At 36.9% G+C, this 12,165-nt stretch overlaps 1 protein-coding gene across 10 annotated transcripts in view; it reads right to left on the bottom strand.

Moving 5' to 3' along the window:
* NOL4 (nucleolar protein 4) overlaps positions 1–12,165 on the bottom strand; it is a 373,271-nt gene that overhangs the window by 183,520 nt on the left and 177,586 nt on the right. Inside the window, exon 1 of one of the 10 annotated variants that reach the window (XM_008261195.4) lies at positions 3,958–4,608. The exons of 7 other annotated variants lie outside the window; for them this stretch is intronic. The gene's annotated coding sequence lies outside the window, so the exon portion shown is untranslated. Of the gene's footprint in view, positions 1–1,929; positions 2,029–3,957; positions 4,609–12,165 lie in introns of those variants that run through there. 2 more of the 10 variants (XM_051851301.2, XM_070050336.1) reach the window with 2 other exon arrangements.

Here is a 12,165-nt window from a genome sequence, read left to right as displayed (position 1 = left end):
GTGCCCTAACCGGGACTAGAACATGGTGTGCCGGCGCCATAGGCGGAGGATTAGCCTATTGAGCCGCGGCGCCGGCCATGCATCTATCTTGTAAACTGTGCCGGCTCTGTGGCACAACATGTAAAGCCACCGCTTGGAACACTAGCATCCCATATGGGCATTGGTTCATATCCCAGCTGCTTCATTTCTAATCCAGCTCCCTGATCATAACCTGGGAAAAACAGCAGAGATGGCCCAAATGTTTGGGCCCCTGCCACCCATGTGGGAGACCCAGAAGAAGCTCCTGGTTCCTGCCTTTGGCCTGGCGCAGACCTGGCCATTGTGGCCATCTGAGGAGTGAACCATAGGATGGAAGATTCTCTCTCTCTTTCTCTCTGTGTGTGTGTGTGTCTTTCCCACTCTCTCTGTAATGCTTTTGAATAAATAAATCTTTAAAGAATAAAGTAAAATAAAATAAATAATGTAATTCCATAGAGTATATGTCTGTAATTTTTCACATTTCTCAGTTATTTTAGGCTAGGTTAGGATTTCAGCCCTAATCACCCTCCTCAGCTATAACCCAAATCATCAATTCCTCCTACTCTACATTTGTGAATACATCTTCAATAAGCTCTACTCCGATTCTTACTCCTGGTTCACAGACACCAAGTATTCCCATGTACCCTCAGAAATATACATAACATCAAAGTATATGCCCCCAACTGGTCTTTCTGTAATCTAATTTCATCAACTATAGTCCACAAACACCATGCTACCCATTTGCTTACATGTAACTATAAAAAATGTTTTATATATTTGAAAGACTGAATTAGAGAGGAAGAGAGGGAGAGAGAAAGAGAGAGAGAGCAAGAGATCTTACATCTACTGGTTCACTCCCACAAATGGCCTTAATGGCTATGGCTAAGTCAGATGGAAGCCAGGATCCAAGAATTCCATCCAGGTCTCTCACATGAGTGGCAGATTTCCAGTCCTTGGACCATCTTCTGCTGCTTTCCCAGGCACAACAGCAGAGAGCTGGATCAGAAGTGGTGTAGCTGGGCCATAAATGGCTGCTCACTTGGGATTCTGGCATTGCAGGCAGCGACTAAACCTGCTGTCCCACAATGCTTGTTCCACTACATAATTCTTTTTAAAAATATTTTATTTATTTAATCAGAAAGACTTACAGAGAGAGAGAGAGAGAGAGAATCCTTAAGAAAACTAATTTAACATTATCTGAGACAGATAAAGTCAAACTTACAAAATATACAGAAAGAGTCTTATGGCAAAATAAATTCAAAAATTTGAGAAAGAGAAGAGAAACTGTTACTACTTATTTCTCTAAAATGTGTTTCATAATAGAGTAATGTGAAAAATAAATAATAGAATAGAATAATAAATGTGTCTCACAATAGAATAGTATCATAGAACTAAATCAAATTTGATCATATTGAAAAATAATTTGTTTTTTAAAAGCAAATACAGAACATGTTCTCCTTTTATACAGAACATTCTTATTTTCAATATCTTCCATCATACACACATAACCATCTTTCCCACTGTGCAGCTTTGGAAGCCATCCTCAGATTATATGAAAACTTACTGTTAGGAAAATTGTGTATTCATGCCTCCTGTATGTGCATGTTGAGTAGTCCCTAGCAGATGTATGTGTTGTGAATTTCCTGTTCTATTGCCTCTTTCCCTTCTTTTCCGTACTGTCGTTTCCAATGAAAAATTTTACACCAGTTACAGATCACCTACAAAATTCACAGCTTTTGAAACACCTTGAGGATTTGAACATTTTTATTCTTAAAATAACCTGTGGACTTTCCAAATGGCATTACAAACCTATGACACCAGTTCAAGAATGGAGCAACTTTTCCTTTTAAAGATTCCCGAAGCATAGCCTTTCAAGGCATAATTAGGCTTTGGAGAATGACTTTGTCTTACCAAGCAATACCTGGACACAGCAGAAAGGGCCAAGCCAAACTTGCCTCAGGGAGATAATAAATCCTCACCAGTTGTCAGCTTACAACATTTGGCTCCAGGTCAATCACCACTAAATTTTCAAAAGACATAAGCACACAGGGAATGGAAGATTCTCAGTAACATACCAAGGTTTTAAAAACTGGTAAAAGAAACCTGTAGAAAAACTTTGATTGAGGCATTTAATGAGATAATTCCTGATTTAATTTTTAAAAAAGTATTATTCCCATATTTATTGACAGAATCCTATTCTGTTATCCTATGATTTATGCCCAATTAGAGAAAAATCTCTGTTCTTTCCCATTCCTTTTTCATGAATTCTGAATCTGGCATCACAGAGTCACCCTAGAGTTTCACTCTTTTTTAGGGGAAAGTCACTGAGTCCTCGCATTTTTGCCTGCTCTGTGAAGAAAGATGAGAAGACACTGCAGCTTGATTCTGGGAGGGAAAGGACAACTTCTTTGTCTTTGTAATTTTTTCAGGGTCGTATCCTGACAGATGGAAATCTGTAATAAGAGGATGTTTTAATAATTTGTAATCATTTACTTTGTGTGCATTTTCTTAAGAGCACCAGGATTTGCATAGTTTCGACAAGAACACAATTATACCCAGTTCGAGCTTCATGGTTTTGTATAAATTTCCCAATAAATGAAGAAAACAATCTATGGCAGCTTTTAATAATAAACAATTCAAGTCTAAGGCCATGTCTATTCCAATATTAACTTTCCAAGAAAAGGAGTGCATGTGTGATTTATGTTCTGCTTTAACAACAATATCCAAGGCTCTTTCTTTCCGAGAAATTGAAACAGCACAAATCTAATGACAATCAAACATTTTTATGAATATAACTACATTTATGGACTGGTATGTTAGTTGTGTGTAGTGTATTAGTAATCTAGGATTTTATACATGGGGAATAAAATCCAGATCGTAAGTAATGCTATAAACAAATAGCTATAATCAAACAATTGAAAAACATCATGAATGCAGCATTATAGCATTCTTACCACGAATATTTTAAATTAAAAATTCATACATTCAGGATAATATACAATAACATTCAAGACCACACAGGTTAATTATTAATAATATAGTATATAAAATTATATATTCTTGAAACGATTTTAAATTCCCTTTATGTGGGGTAAAGTGCCCTTAAAAGTAATTAAGTTTTAGAAAGACGAGGCATTTCCACTTTGGATATTAATATCAAATATTTCATATCCAGTGTTTTCAGCTTTAAGCTAAAATAAAAATACAACCCATAATAATTGTGGAAATAATTCAGAAAATGCAAACCAAGGAGGATAAAACTAAACAGACCCACACAGACATCCCCCCATGACAAAATCCATTTGAGGCCAGCAGCAAAAATCCTGAAAGATGTATACATCGCACATGCATTATGCTGACAAGTTGAAACACCAGCACCAAACAGAATAGCTAAATAACACTTCCCCAAAGAATATCTTTTCATCCTATCCCAACTACCTTCAAAGAATTACACCACTTGTATGTTTCTAAGAGGATTTCCAAAAAAATGTATACAGAATTGAAAAGAAACATCTGCAATTCTAAAATGAAATCCCATCACTTTTGGTGTTAGAGAAACACAACTTGCTAAAAAAAAAGATTTTTTTCATGAACTATCTTATCCTTTCTCCCTCTCTCTCTCGCATTTTAAATTTAAATGCACAAAATCTCTGGTAAATAAATTAAATGGCATGAGACAGTATATATATATTATATATGTGTATATATATATATATTGCATATAGAAGACTAGGATTTTAGATGGACATCTCAAAAGTATCTAAAATTTTCCCTCAAGTTGCTGAACTGGTGGACCCCACAGCCATCACCTACACTAGGAACACACTGTTGTTTTTATCAGTCTCCTGCTGTCATTCCACTGCTGCATGGGACAGTCTTCCACAAGACTTAGACAAGCCTCATTCATCCACATTCTACTCTGGAGGAGCTGACACTTACTGTGAATTCTGCTCTTCAACTTAAATACCAGTGTCTGTGGCGGACCAATTCTATCATTGCCGATACAGCATCCCTCAGGCGAGGTCCAACCTTTCCTTCGAACTGCACCCAGGGATTACTCTGACTTCCCCTAAATTCTCTCCTCTGCACAGTAAGAGCTAATCTTTCCTGTATGAAGCAGGAGATGGTGTTGCTATGACAACAGAGCACATTCTAGCAGTGGGACTACTGTTATGAGCCTTCAAAGACTCAGGGAAACATGCACTCAGTCTTCCTCCAGGGCTATGGGCTCCTTCTTTTAGGATTTAACCCCACAACAAGTTTACCCTCAGATAGTGCTGCTGATTAGCCACGCATTTTGCTGCAGGGAGATCACTAGTTAAGAACGTGGTGAGAAGATCACAGCATTATTTAATCAAAGTGCCATTCCCGGTGATATTAAATTTCCAGTTGTAAATGCTCTATATTGCAGTTTTAAAATACTATCCCTAGTTAAAGTATTCCACTTATTCTTTGTTTTTCTAAAATGATAATGTGTTAAGAATGACACTGTCTTCGAAGCTTTATCTTTTTTGTTTGTATATCATCACTATTGTATCAACTTGAAGGTTAGATACAGTCACACACACACACACACACACACACATATCCATTTTCTCTCTTTAGCATCAACGTCTGGAGCCTTGAGGTTTCAGGGTGGGGGGAGGGGATATGCTAACAAAAGCAAATCCCTGCAGCCACATTTTGCATACATATATTAGCCAGAGAATAATCACAATAAGCCCTAATCATTTAGAAAAATAATCACAAGTGGAATTGAAGTGCCTACGCAACGGCAGAAGAGAAAGAGTATTGAGCTCCATACTGTAAGAGGGCAGATTTTATTATAACATTTTCCAACCCAGCAGCTATGTATTTTAGAATAATGAATGCAAACACTGTAAATATTTTAAAGGACTGATAATCCATTTTAACAGTTCTGTGTACATTTTGGAATATTGTTTTCTTCAGACACATTACTGTGATTCAAACATGCCCATCCTTTTCATTGGAAGGGAAGACGGAAGGCAGAAAAAGTTTTCCCCTCAGCAGCAGAGGTTCAGTTTGCTAAACCCTGGAGAGTCAGGTTTTTGCCCAGGGAGTCAAAGGAACTGCACTTTTTATTCCTAAATTTCCTCGGTACCTTTTCCATTTCTCAATCCTTTGTCAGGAGCAGCTATCACCACACAACACCCTTATCTCACTCACTGAATTACTCTCCTTTGTGGTTGAAGCAATAAAATCTACATCATCTACATCTATTCTTTAGTGCAAAGGGAAGACAGCACTTTCTGGACATTGCTGTCCCACAGAGGTGACGGGATCTACAGATTAGATGGATTTAGTGTTCTATTGGTCATGTAGCAAAATCACTCTCATTACTTCTTGCTTATCACTCTAAGGTTTCTTTGGGGAAAAAAGATATGAGTTAAAAAAAAGCTGTAAGATATTAATTAGAAGCTCAATATTGCAGACAATACATGTAGTAACACTTAGTAGTTTATATAAAACAGTATTTTTGAACTCATTTTGATTTGCTGTTGATTTCTATCATAATGAAAAAATGCAGTTAACATTTTGTTTAACGGATGTCTTGGTATATATCTCCAGGACCTATCTATCTACCTTGTAATATATGCAGCTCATTTGTTCTTTCATGATCTTTGTTCAGAGCTTAAGAAGGTATATTTTCATAATTCAAAAGTTATAGCGTCTGTTTTCATTAGGTTCATTATTATCTAATTAGTAAGAGCTTTTTTTTTTTAATTTTTCACTCTCATCTTCAGGGAAACTGGATAAGTGCCAAAACATGTAAACAACATATGGTTTACTTTCAAAATCAACCAACCACAATTACTTATTTCTCAAGAATTTCTTAGCTACAAAAAAAGAGAAAAGGTTGAAATAATTTCCTGCACTAATAGGTAATGTTTACTTACCATCTGCTATTCCTTGAAGACTGATTACCTGGAGATCAATCATATTATATATTTACCAGTTCTTGTCCCTCCAAGAAGACACCATTACCTATAAAAGTATGGTTATTAAGTAGGTCATGCTGAATGTGTTGTAACTTAGATTTGAATTTTGAAAGTAACCCACTAAGGTTATATGAATGCCAGATGTGATCACTGAAAGGAGTTTGAGTTTCATCATTGCCTCCCATGAATCACTTCTATACGCTCCTTCTTTTCAACATAGCAATCTATATTTTTAGTAAATTATAATAACATGGCTGTCTCATAGGGAACAGGGAAAAGGAAACAGCATTTTTCTCAAAAAAAGTTATGAGGATGAATTCCAATGCAGCTCCATGGAAAGAGACAGGAAAGGGAGCAAAGAGTGCAGGAACAACAACTTCTGTCTAAGAAACACTTTCTATGGGGAGGCTGGAGAACATGGAGCACGGATTAACAACAAATGGGATTGCTATCTTTGTGTTCTTCAACTTGCTCATCACCAAAATGGAAAATAATAGTACTTAGGGGTTCTTATGAGAATGCAAAGAGTTAATAGGCAGAATTTCTCAAAACAGCAGCTGGTGTAAAGAATACCCTAAGTAATCGTTAGGTATTATTTAGGATATTGAATACAGGCTTAAATATTATTCATTTTTGTTTCCCCTGTTCCAAATGCAATATCTGCTCCAGGACAGATATTCAATAGAAGACAGAAAAAGTAGTTTTTTAATGATATCTATATGATTTTAATAACTAGCAAAGCAAAGTAAATAAATAGCAAAACATTCTAAAACATCAGAAGAGGAATATCAATGATTTTATATTGCTAATTATTATAGGCTTCAAAGTTCAATAAAAAATTCAGCAGGTGAATGAATTACATTTTAAAAATGTCACCTTCTATTATATTAATTCTATTTTAAAGATTACTCACTGAACAATGGTTAAGAGTATGATAAGTAATATTACCTTTGAATACAAACAACAAATCTTAGTTTGAGTTATCATTTATTAGCACATTTATTTACAATTGTTTTTTGGAGTTTTTTTTAAGATTTTATTTATTTTATTAGAAAATCAGGGGTACAGAGAGAGTAGAAACAGAGATGAGAGAGAAGGAAAAACAAATAGAGAGAGATCTTCCATCTGCTGGTTCACTCCCCTGATGGCCACAGAGGTTGGGGCAGGGCCAGGCTGGGCCAGAATTCTTCCCAGTCTCCCATGTAGGTGCAAGGGCTCAAAGAGTTGGTCCCTGTTCAGTTGCTTTCTCAGACACATTAGCAGGGAGCTGAATCAGAAGTCGAGCAGCTAGGACTCAAACTGGTGCCCATAAAGGATGCCAGTGCTGTAGATGGTGGCTTAATCCACTGCACCACAGCACCAGCCTCTGGTTTAGAAGACATTATGATAGCTACGGGGATTCAAAGACTTAGGTTACTATACTTGTCATCAGTGAGTTCACAGTCTAAAGGAGGAAGTGGTCATTCATTCAACACACCTCTCCATGGCGGGCACTGTCCGAGGGGCTAAGGATACAATAGCAAGAGAGAAATACTGACTCTTGGGAATTTTGCCTCTACCTGTGTGAGTTGTTTAGGCACGGTGAGATGAACATATTTTACATAAGAAGCAACTGCTATAGAAGAAAATAAACCCAGATTGAGGAGACAGACAAGTACACAAGCCTTTAACAGTCAAAATGCCAATTATTTTGACAAAATTATGAACTAAATGCCCTAAGAAAACTTTGTCCTGGTATAGGGAGATAAACACACAAAATCGTTGAACAAGCTTGCAGATGTAGCAACAACAGGAAAAAACTGGAGCAGCCCAATGCTCCCACTGAGAATAACCAGAAAAACTATTTTTTAAAAAATGTATGTTTGAAATCTGTTTGCAGGTATCAGCTAAGAAGCAGCCAGAATTTGAATGCTCAAGATCCTTGAGAAAAGGAAATCAGAGGAATGTGAACCAACATCCTGCAAACAGCCTGCTCCCCAGGGGCAAATGTGATTCTGGTGTAAAGAGATAGACCAAGAGTATGAGCATACATTGCAAATAGGGAGAGAAAAGAGTAGAACGATTTCAAAATCTCATAATACAGAGGGAAAAAATTGATTTCAGATTGAAAATGGTAGCCAGGATGTATCAAGATTATAGAGAAAAGGAGTGACACCTCTACTCTATTACTTTGCCCTTGTGGCTTCCGCTTATTTACAAGTTGCACAAAGCAAAAGGAAAAGGAGGTAAGCATAAAACTACTCTTAAAAAATAGAGCAATATTTACTGCACTCTCAAGCTTTAGCAAGCAGTGCAGGCTCCCAGTTGGGATACCCAGTATGTTAAAATCTATGCATGGAGGAAACACAGATGGAGAAGGAAGCTTTTAAAAACCAACACTCAGTATCAATCAGTTCAACACTTGATTCAATTCACGTATTTGGTGTCTCCCTATCTGCCTACTAGAGGATAACTGAGGCTTTCTGAGCCAGGTAATATTCCCAAGTGTCCCCATTATTTTTCATATACTTTATCCAGAATTTAATTTTAAAAAATCACAAGGAGACCAAGCAAAAGGATGCAAAGATAAAAAGATTATGGAAAAGACAGAAAGAAAGACAGATAACTCAGGTATTAACAGTTATCAGAAATGACTTTATAGTAATTGTGAATATTATGATTAAGAGGATTTAAGATTACATCCACTTCACCAGCACTAGAATCTATAAAAGGTACTCAAGTGGAAATTTCAAGAATTTAAATATGAGATAAATAAAATTAGACATTTAATAGGCAGACTTTATGACTGATAACAGTTAGAAACAAAGGTAGTGAATTGGAATACAAAGCAACAGAGAATATCTATGTTGAAAAATCAACTTAAATGCATGAAAAGTAGAGAAAAGAATATTAGGGACATATGGGAAATGGGAAAAGGATTTCAGTGATTTGTTGATAAACAAATCTACAACCAGTTCTCAAAAAAGGACACAATATTATAAAATTCACTATTATAAAGTGTGTCTATCACATAATTTACAAATAATAATAATAAAATACATAATACTCTATTGTAGATTTCCTATAGCCAGTTGATTCTGAGCACTCATTGATTTTTGTTGAACTATCACATTTGTAGACAGCATATAACCACAACTGACAATCAACTGCACTTCCACATGCATATTGGTTCCTGCTCTTTCTTATGCTACTGAGTAACATGAAAATGTGACGGTGAAGATAAATATTGGAAATTCAGTTGCATATCAGTGCCATAAGCAAATGCTTTGCTAAGTCAGAAAATTGTTTCCAAAAGCTGGATACCTTGTACAATTTCAATGTTTTAGAATTAAGACTTGTTTTAAAGCCCAAAGTGAAGTCTATTCCAAAGAATGTTTCACATATACTCAAAAAGAAGGGTTGGAGTGTTCTGCACATGTGTGTTAGTGTTAGGTAGGAAGTCAGATATGAGAGGGAGAGGGGGAGGGGGAGGGGAGGAAGAGATAGCAATAGATCTTCCATGCACTGGTTCAATTCCCAAATGGCTACAATTTGTAAATTCCAAAATGGCTACAATTTTTGTGTGTGTGACAAAGGCTTAAGGAGGCATTTAGGTCCAGCATATGCTTCTCAAAGTCAAACCCATAACGTTTCAGGGGCAGCCCGGTATTTGCATCCTTCCCTGACCCTTCTACCTGATAACCTGCCAGGTGGGGGGTCCCAGCCCCTTCTGCCTGATATCTGCATTTCAAATATCCTGCTCTGGATCCTGATCCTCCAGGGGGTCCTACCCATCCTTCCTCTAACTGGGGCGATGCCAGCCAGGCTTCCCCCTGTCTGATAACTTCAGGGGGAAAGCTCAGATAGGAGTTTTTAGTATTTACATCCATAAAGTCTTTTGTTTCAGGAGGAGATGTAAGAAGACAAAGACCTATCCCCTTAAAAACCCCAGCCTCAACCAGACCGCACGCTCAGCCCTCTGCCTCTACGCTGAGCTGTCCTCCTGGCCTGGTCAGGTGTACTCTCTCCACTCAACCATGTAACCCCGCTCTCCCCCAGTCCGAGCAATTGGGTACTCTCTCTCTGGCTCTGTCTGGAGAGGTGCCCATCTGTTTTTAGGATGTTCCTACCCTAATAAACCTTGCTGTTTTACTTTCCACTACTCTCTGCCTCATGCCTGAATTCTTTCTTGCACGAAGACAAGAACCCTGCCATTCTGTGGTAACGTTAGGTCCAACTTTCTGTAATGTTCAAGCTCTCCATTCCCTTATTGATCTTACTCGTGTGCATTTTACTCATTACTGAGAGTGGAGTATTGAAGTCCCTTACCATTTCTGTGCTGCTGTTTGTTTTCTCCTTTAGTTCTGTTCATGTGTGCTTCATATATTTGGGGGCTCTGATGTTGTATACATCCATATTTGTAATTATTACATCTTCTTGATAAATCAATCCTTTTATCATTATAGAATGTCCTTCTCGATATTATAACAGATTTTGTCTTAAAGTCTACTTTGTCTTCTATTGGGATAGTCATCCCTGCTCTCCTTTTCTCACTATTTGTATAGAACATCTATATCCATTTTCTAACACTCAGCCTATAATATGTCCTTAAATTTAAGCAAGTCATTGGGAACCATAGATAATTTTATCCTGTTTTTATAAATTCAGCTAACTGTGTCTTTTAATTGGGGAGTTCAATCAAGTTCTATTTAAACTACTGAAATAGGGGAAAGATGTAATGCTACAAATTATGTTTTTTTTCATATGATGTATAGCTCTTTTGTTCCTCCATTCTTCTTATTGCTTTCATTTGTGTTTCATTAATTTTTTTTTCATGGTGATATGCTTTGATTCCCTTCTCATTTCCTTTTATGTATGTCCTGTAGATATTTTCTTTGTGTTTACTCCTTGAGATTACATAAACATCTTAGAGTTATAAGGTTCTATTTTAAACTGATAATCACTTTAATCACATACAAAACTTTAATCACATACAAAAACTACTCTTTTCAGCTCCTCTGTACACATATCATTGATGTCACAAAGAACATCTTTATATACTATGTACTCATTAATACATATTTATATTTATATTGTATGTTTATTCATTTAAATTTCCAATAAGACTTTAAAATGAATTTGAACACCAAAATTATATTACAGGCTATTACAGTTGCATTTATATTTACCTTTACTGAAGAAATTTTTTTTCTTATTTCTTTTTAAAAAAGTTTATTTCTATCCAAGGAAGAGCAACAGAGACAAGGAAAGACAGAGAGATTGAGGGAGGCAGGAGATCTATCATCTGTTGGTTCACTCACCAAATACTCATAATAGCCAGGACTGGGCTATGCTCAAGGCAGGAGCCCAGAACTCTCAGCTGAAAGGGATCATGGCACTTCAGTCACCATCTCCTGACTCTTGGGATGGATTAGAAGGAATCTGGCTGGGTAGCAGACTAGTGGGACTAAAAACCTATACTCCAATATGCTATGTGGGCATTCTAAGTGGAGGCCTAACCCACCATGACACAATACCCACCCCTAGAACTTGATCTTTTTGTATGGTTTCATGTTACTCTCTAGCATTCTTTCATATCAACTTGAAAGAATCTTTTTAGCAATTGTTGCAAAACAGATCAAGTAGAATGAGTTCCTTTATACTTTTCTATCTTTAAATCTTAATTCCATTTCATTTTTGAAGAAAAGTTTCACTGCATATATTATTGATCAATTGTTTTCTTTTTTTCATTTTGAATATATTATCCTACTGCCTTTGAATTGGAAAGCTTTTTTTTTCTTTTTTTAAAAGATTTATTTATTTATTTGAAAAACAGAGTTACAGAGAGGCAGAGGCAGAGAGAGAGAGAGAGGGAAAGGTCTTCCATCTGCTGGTTCACTCCCCATTTGGCCACAACGGCTGGAGCTACGTCTATCCGAAGCCAGGAGCCAGGAGCTTCTTCCCAGTCTCCCATGTGGGTACAGAGGCCCAAGGACCTGGGCCATCTTCTACTGCTTTTTCAGGCCATAGCTGAGAGCTGGATTGGAAATGGAGCAGCCAGGACTTGAACCTGTGGCCTGGCACTGCAGGCGGCTGCTTTACTCGCTGCACCACAGTGCTGGTCCCTGGAAGGTTTCTGTTGAGAAATATTGGAATAATCTTTTTTTAAAAAAGGATGTATTTACTTATTTATTTATTTGAAAGGCAG

This window comes from Oryctolagus cuniculus, chromosome 10 (assembly GCF_964237555.1).
Source record: "Oryctolagus cuniculus chromosome 10, mOryCun1.1, whole genome shotgun sequence".
NCBI classification, from domain to species: domain Eukaryota; kingdom Metazoa; phylum Chordata; class Mammalia; order Lagomorpha; family Leporidae; genus Oryctolagus; species Oryctolagus cuniculus.
This window is presented reverse-complemented; position numbering and strand designations above follow the sequence as displayed.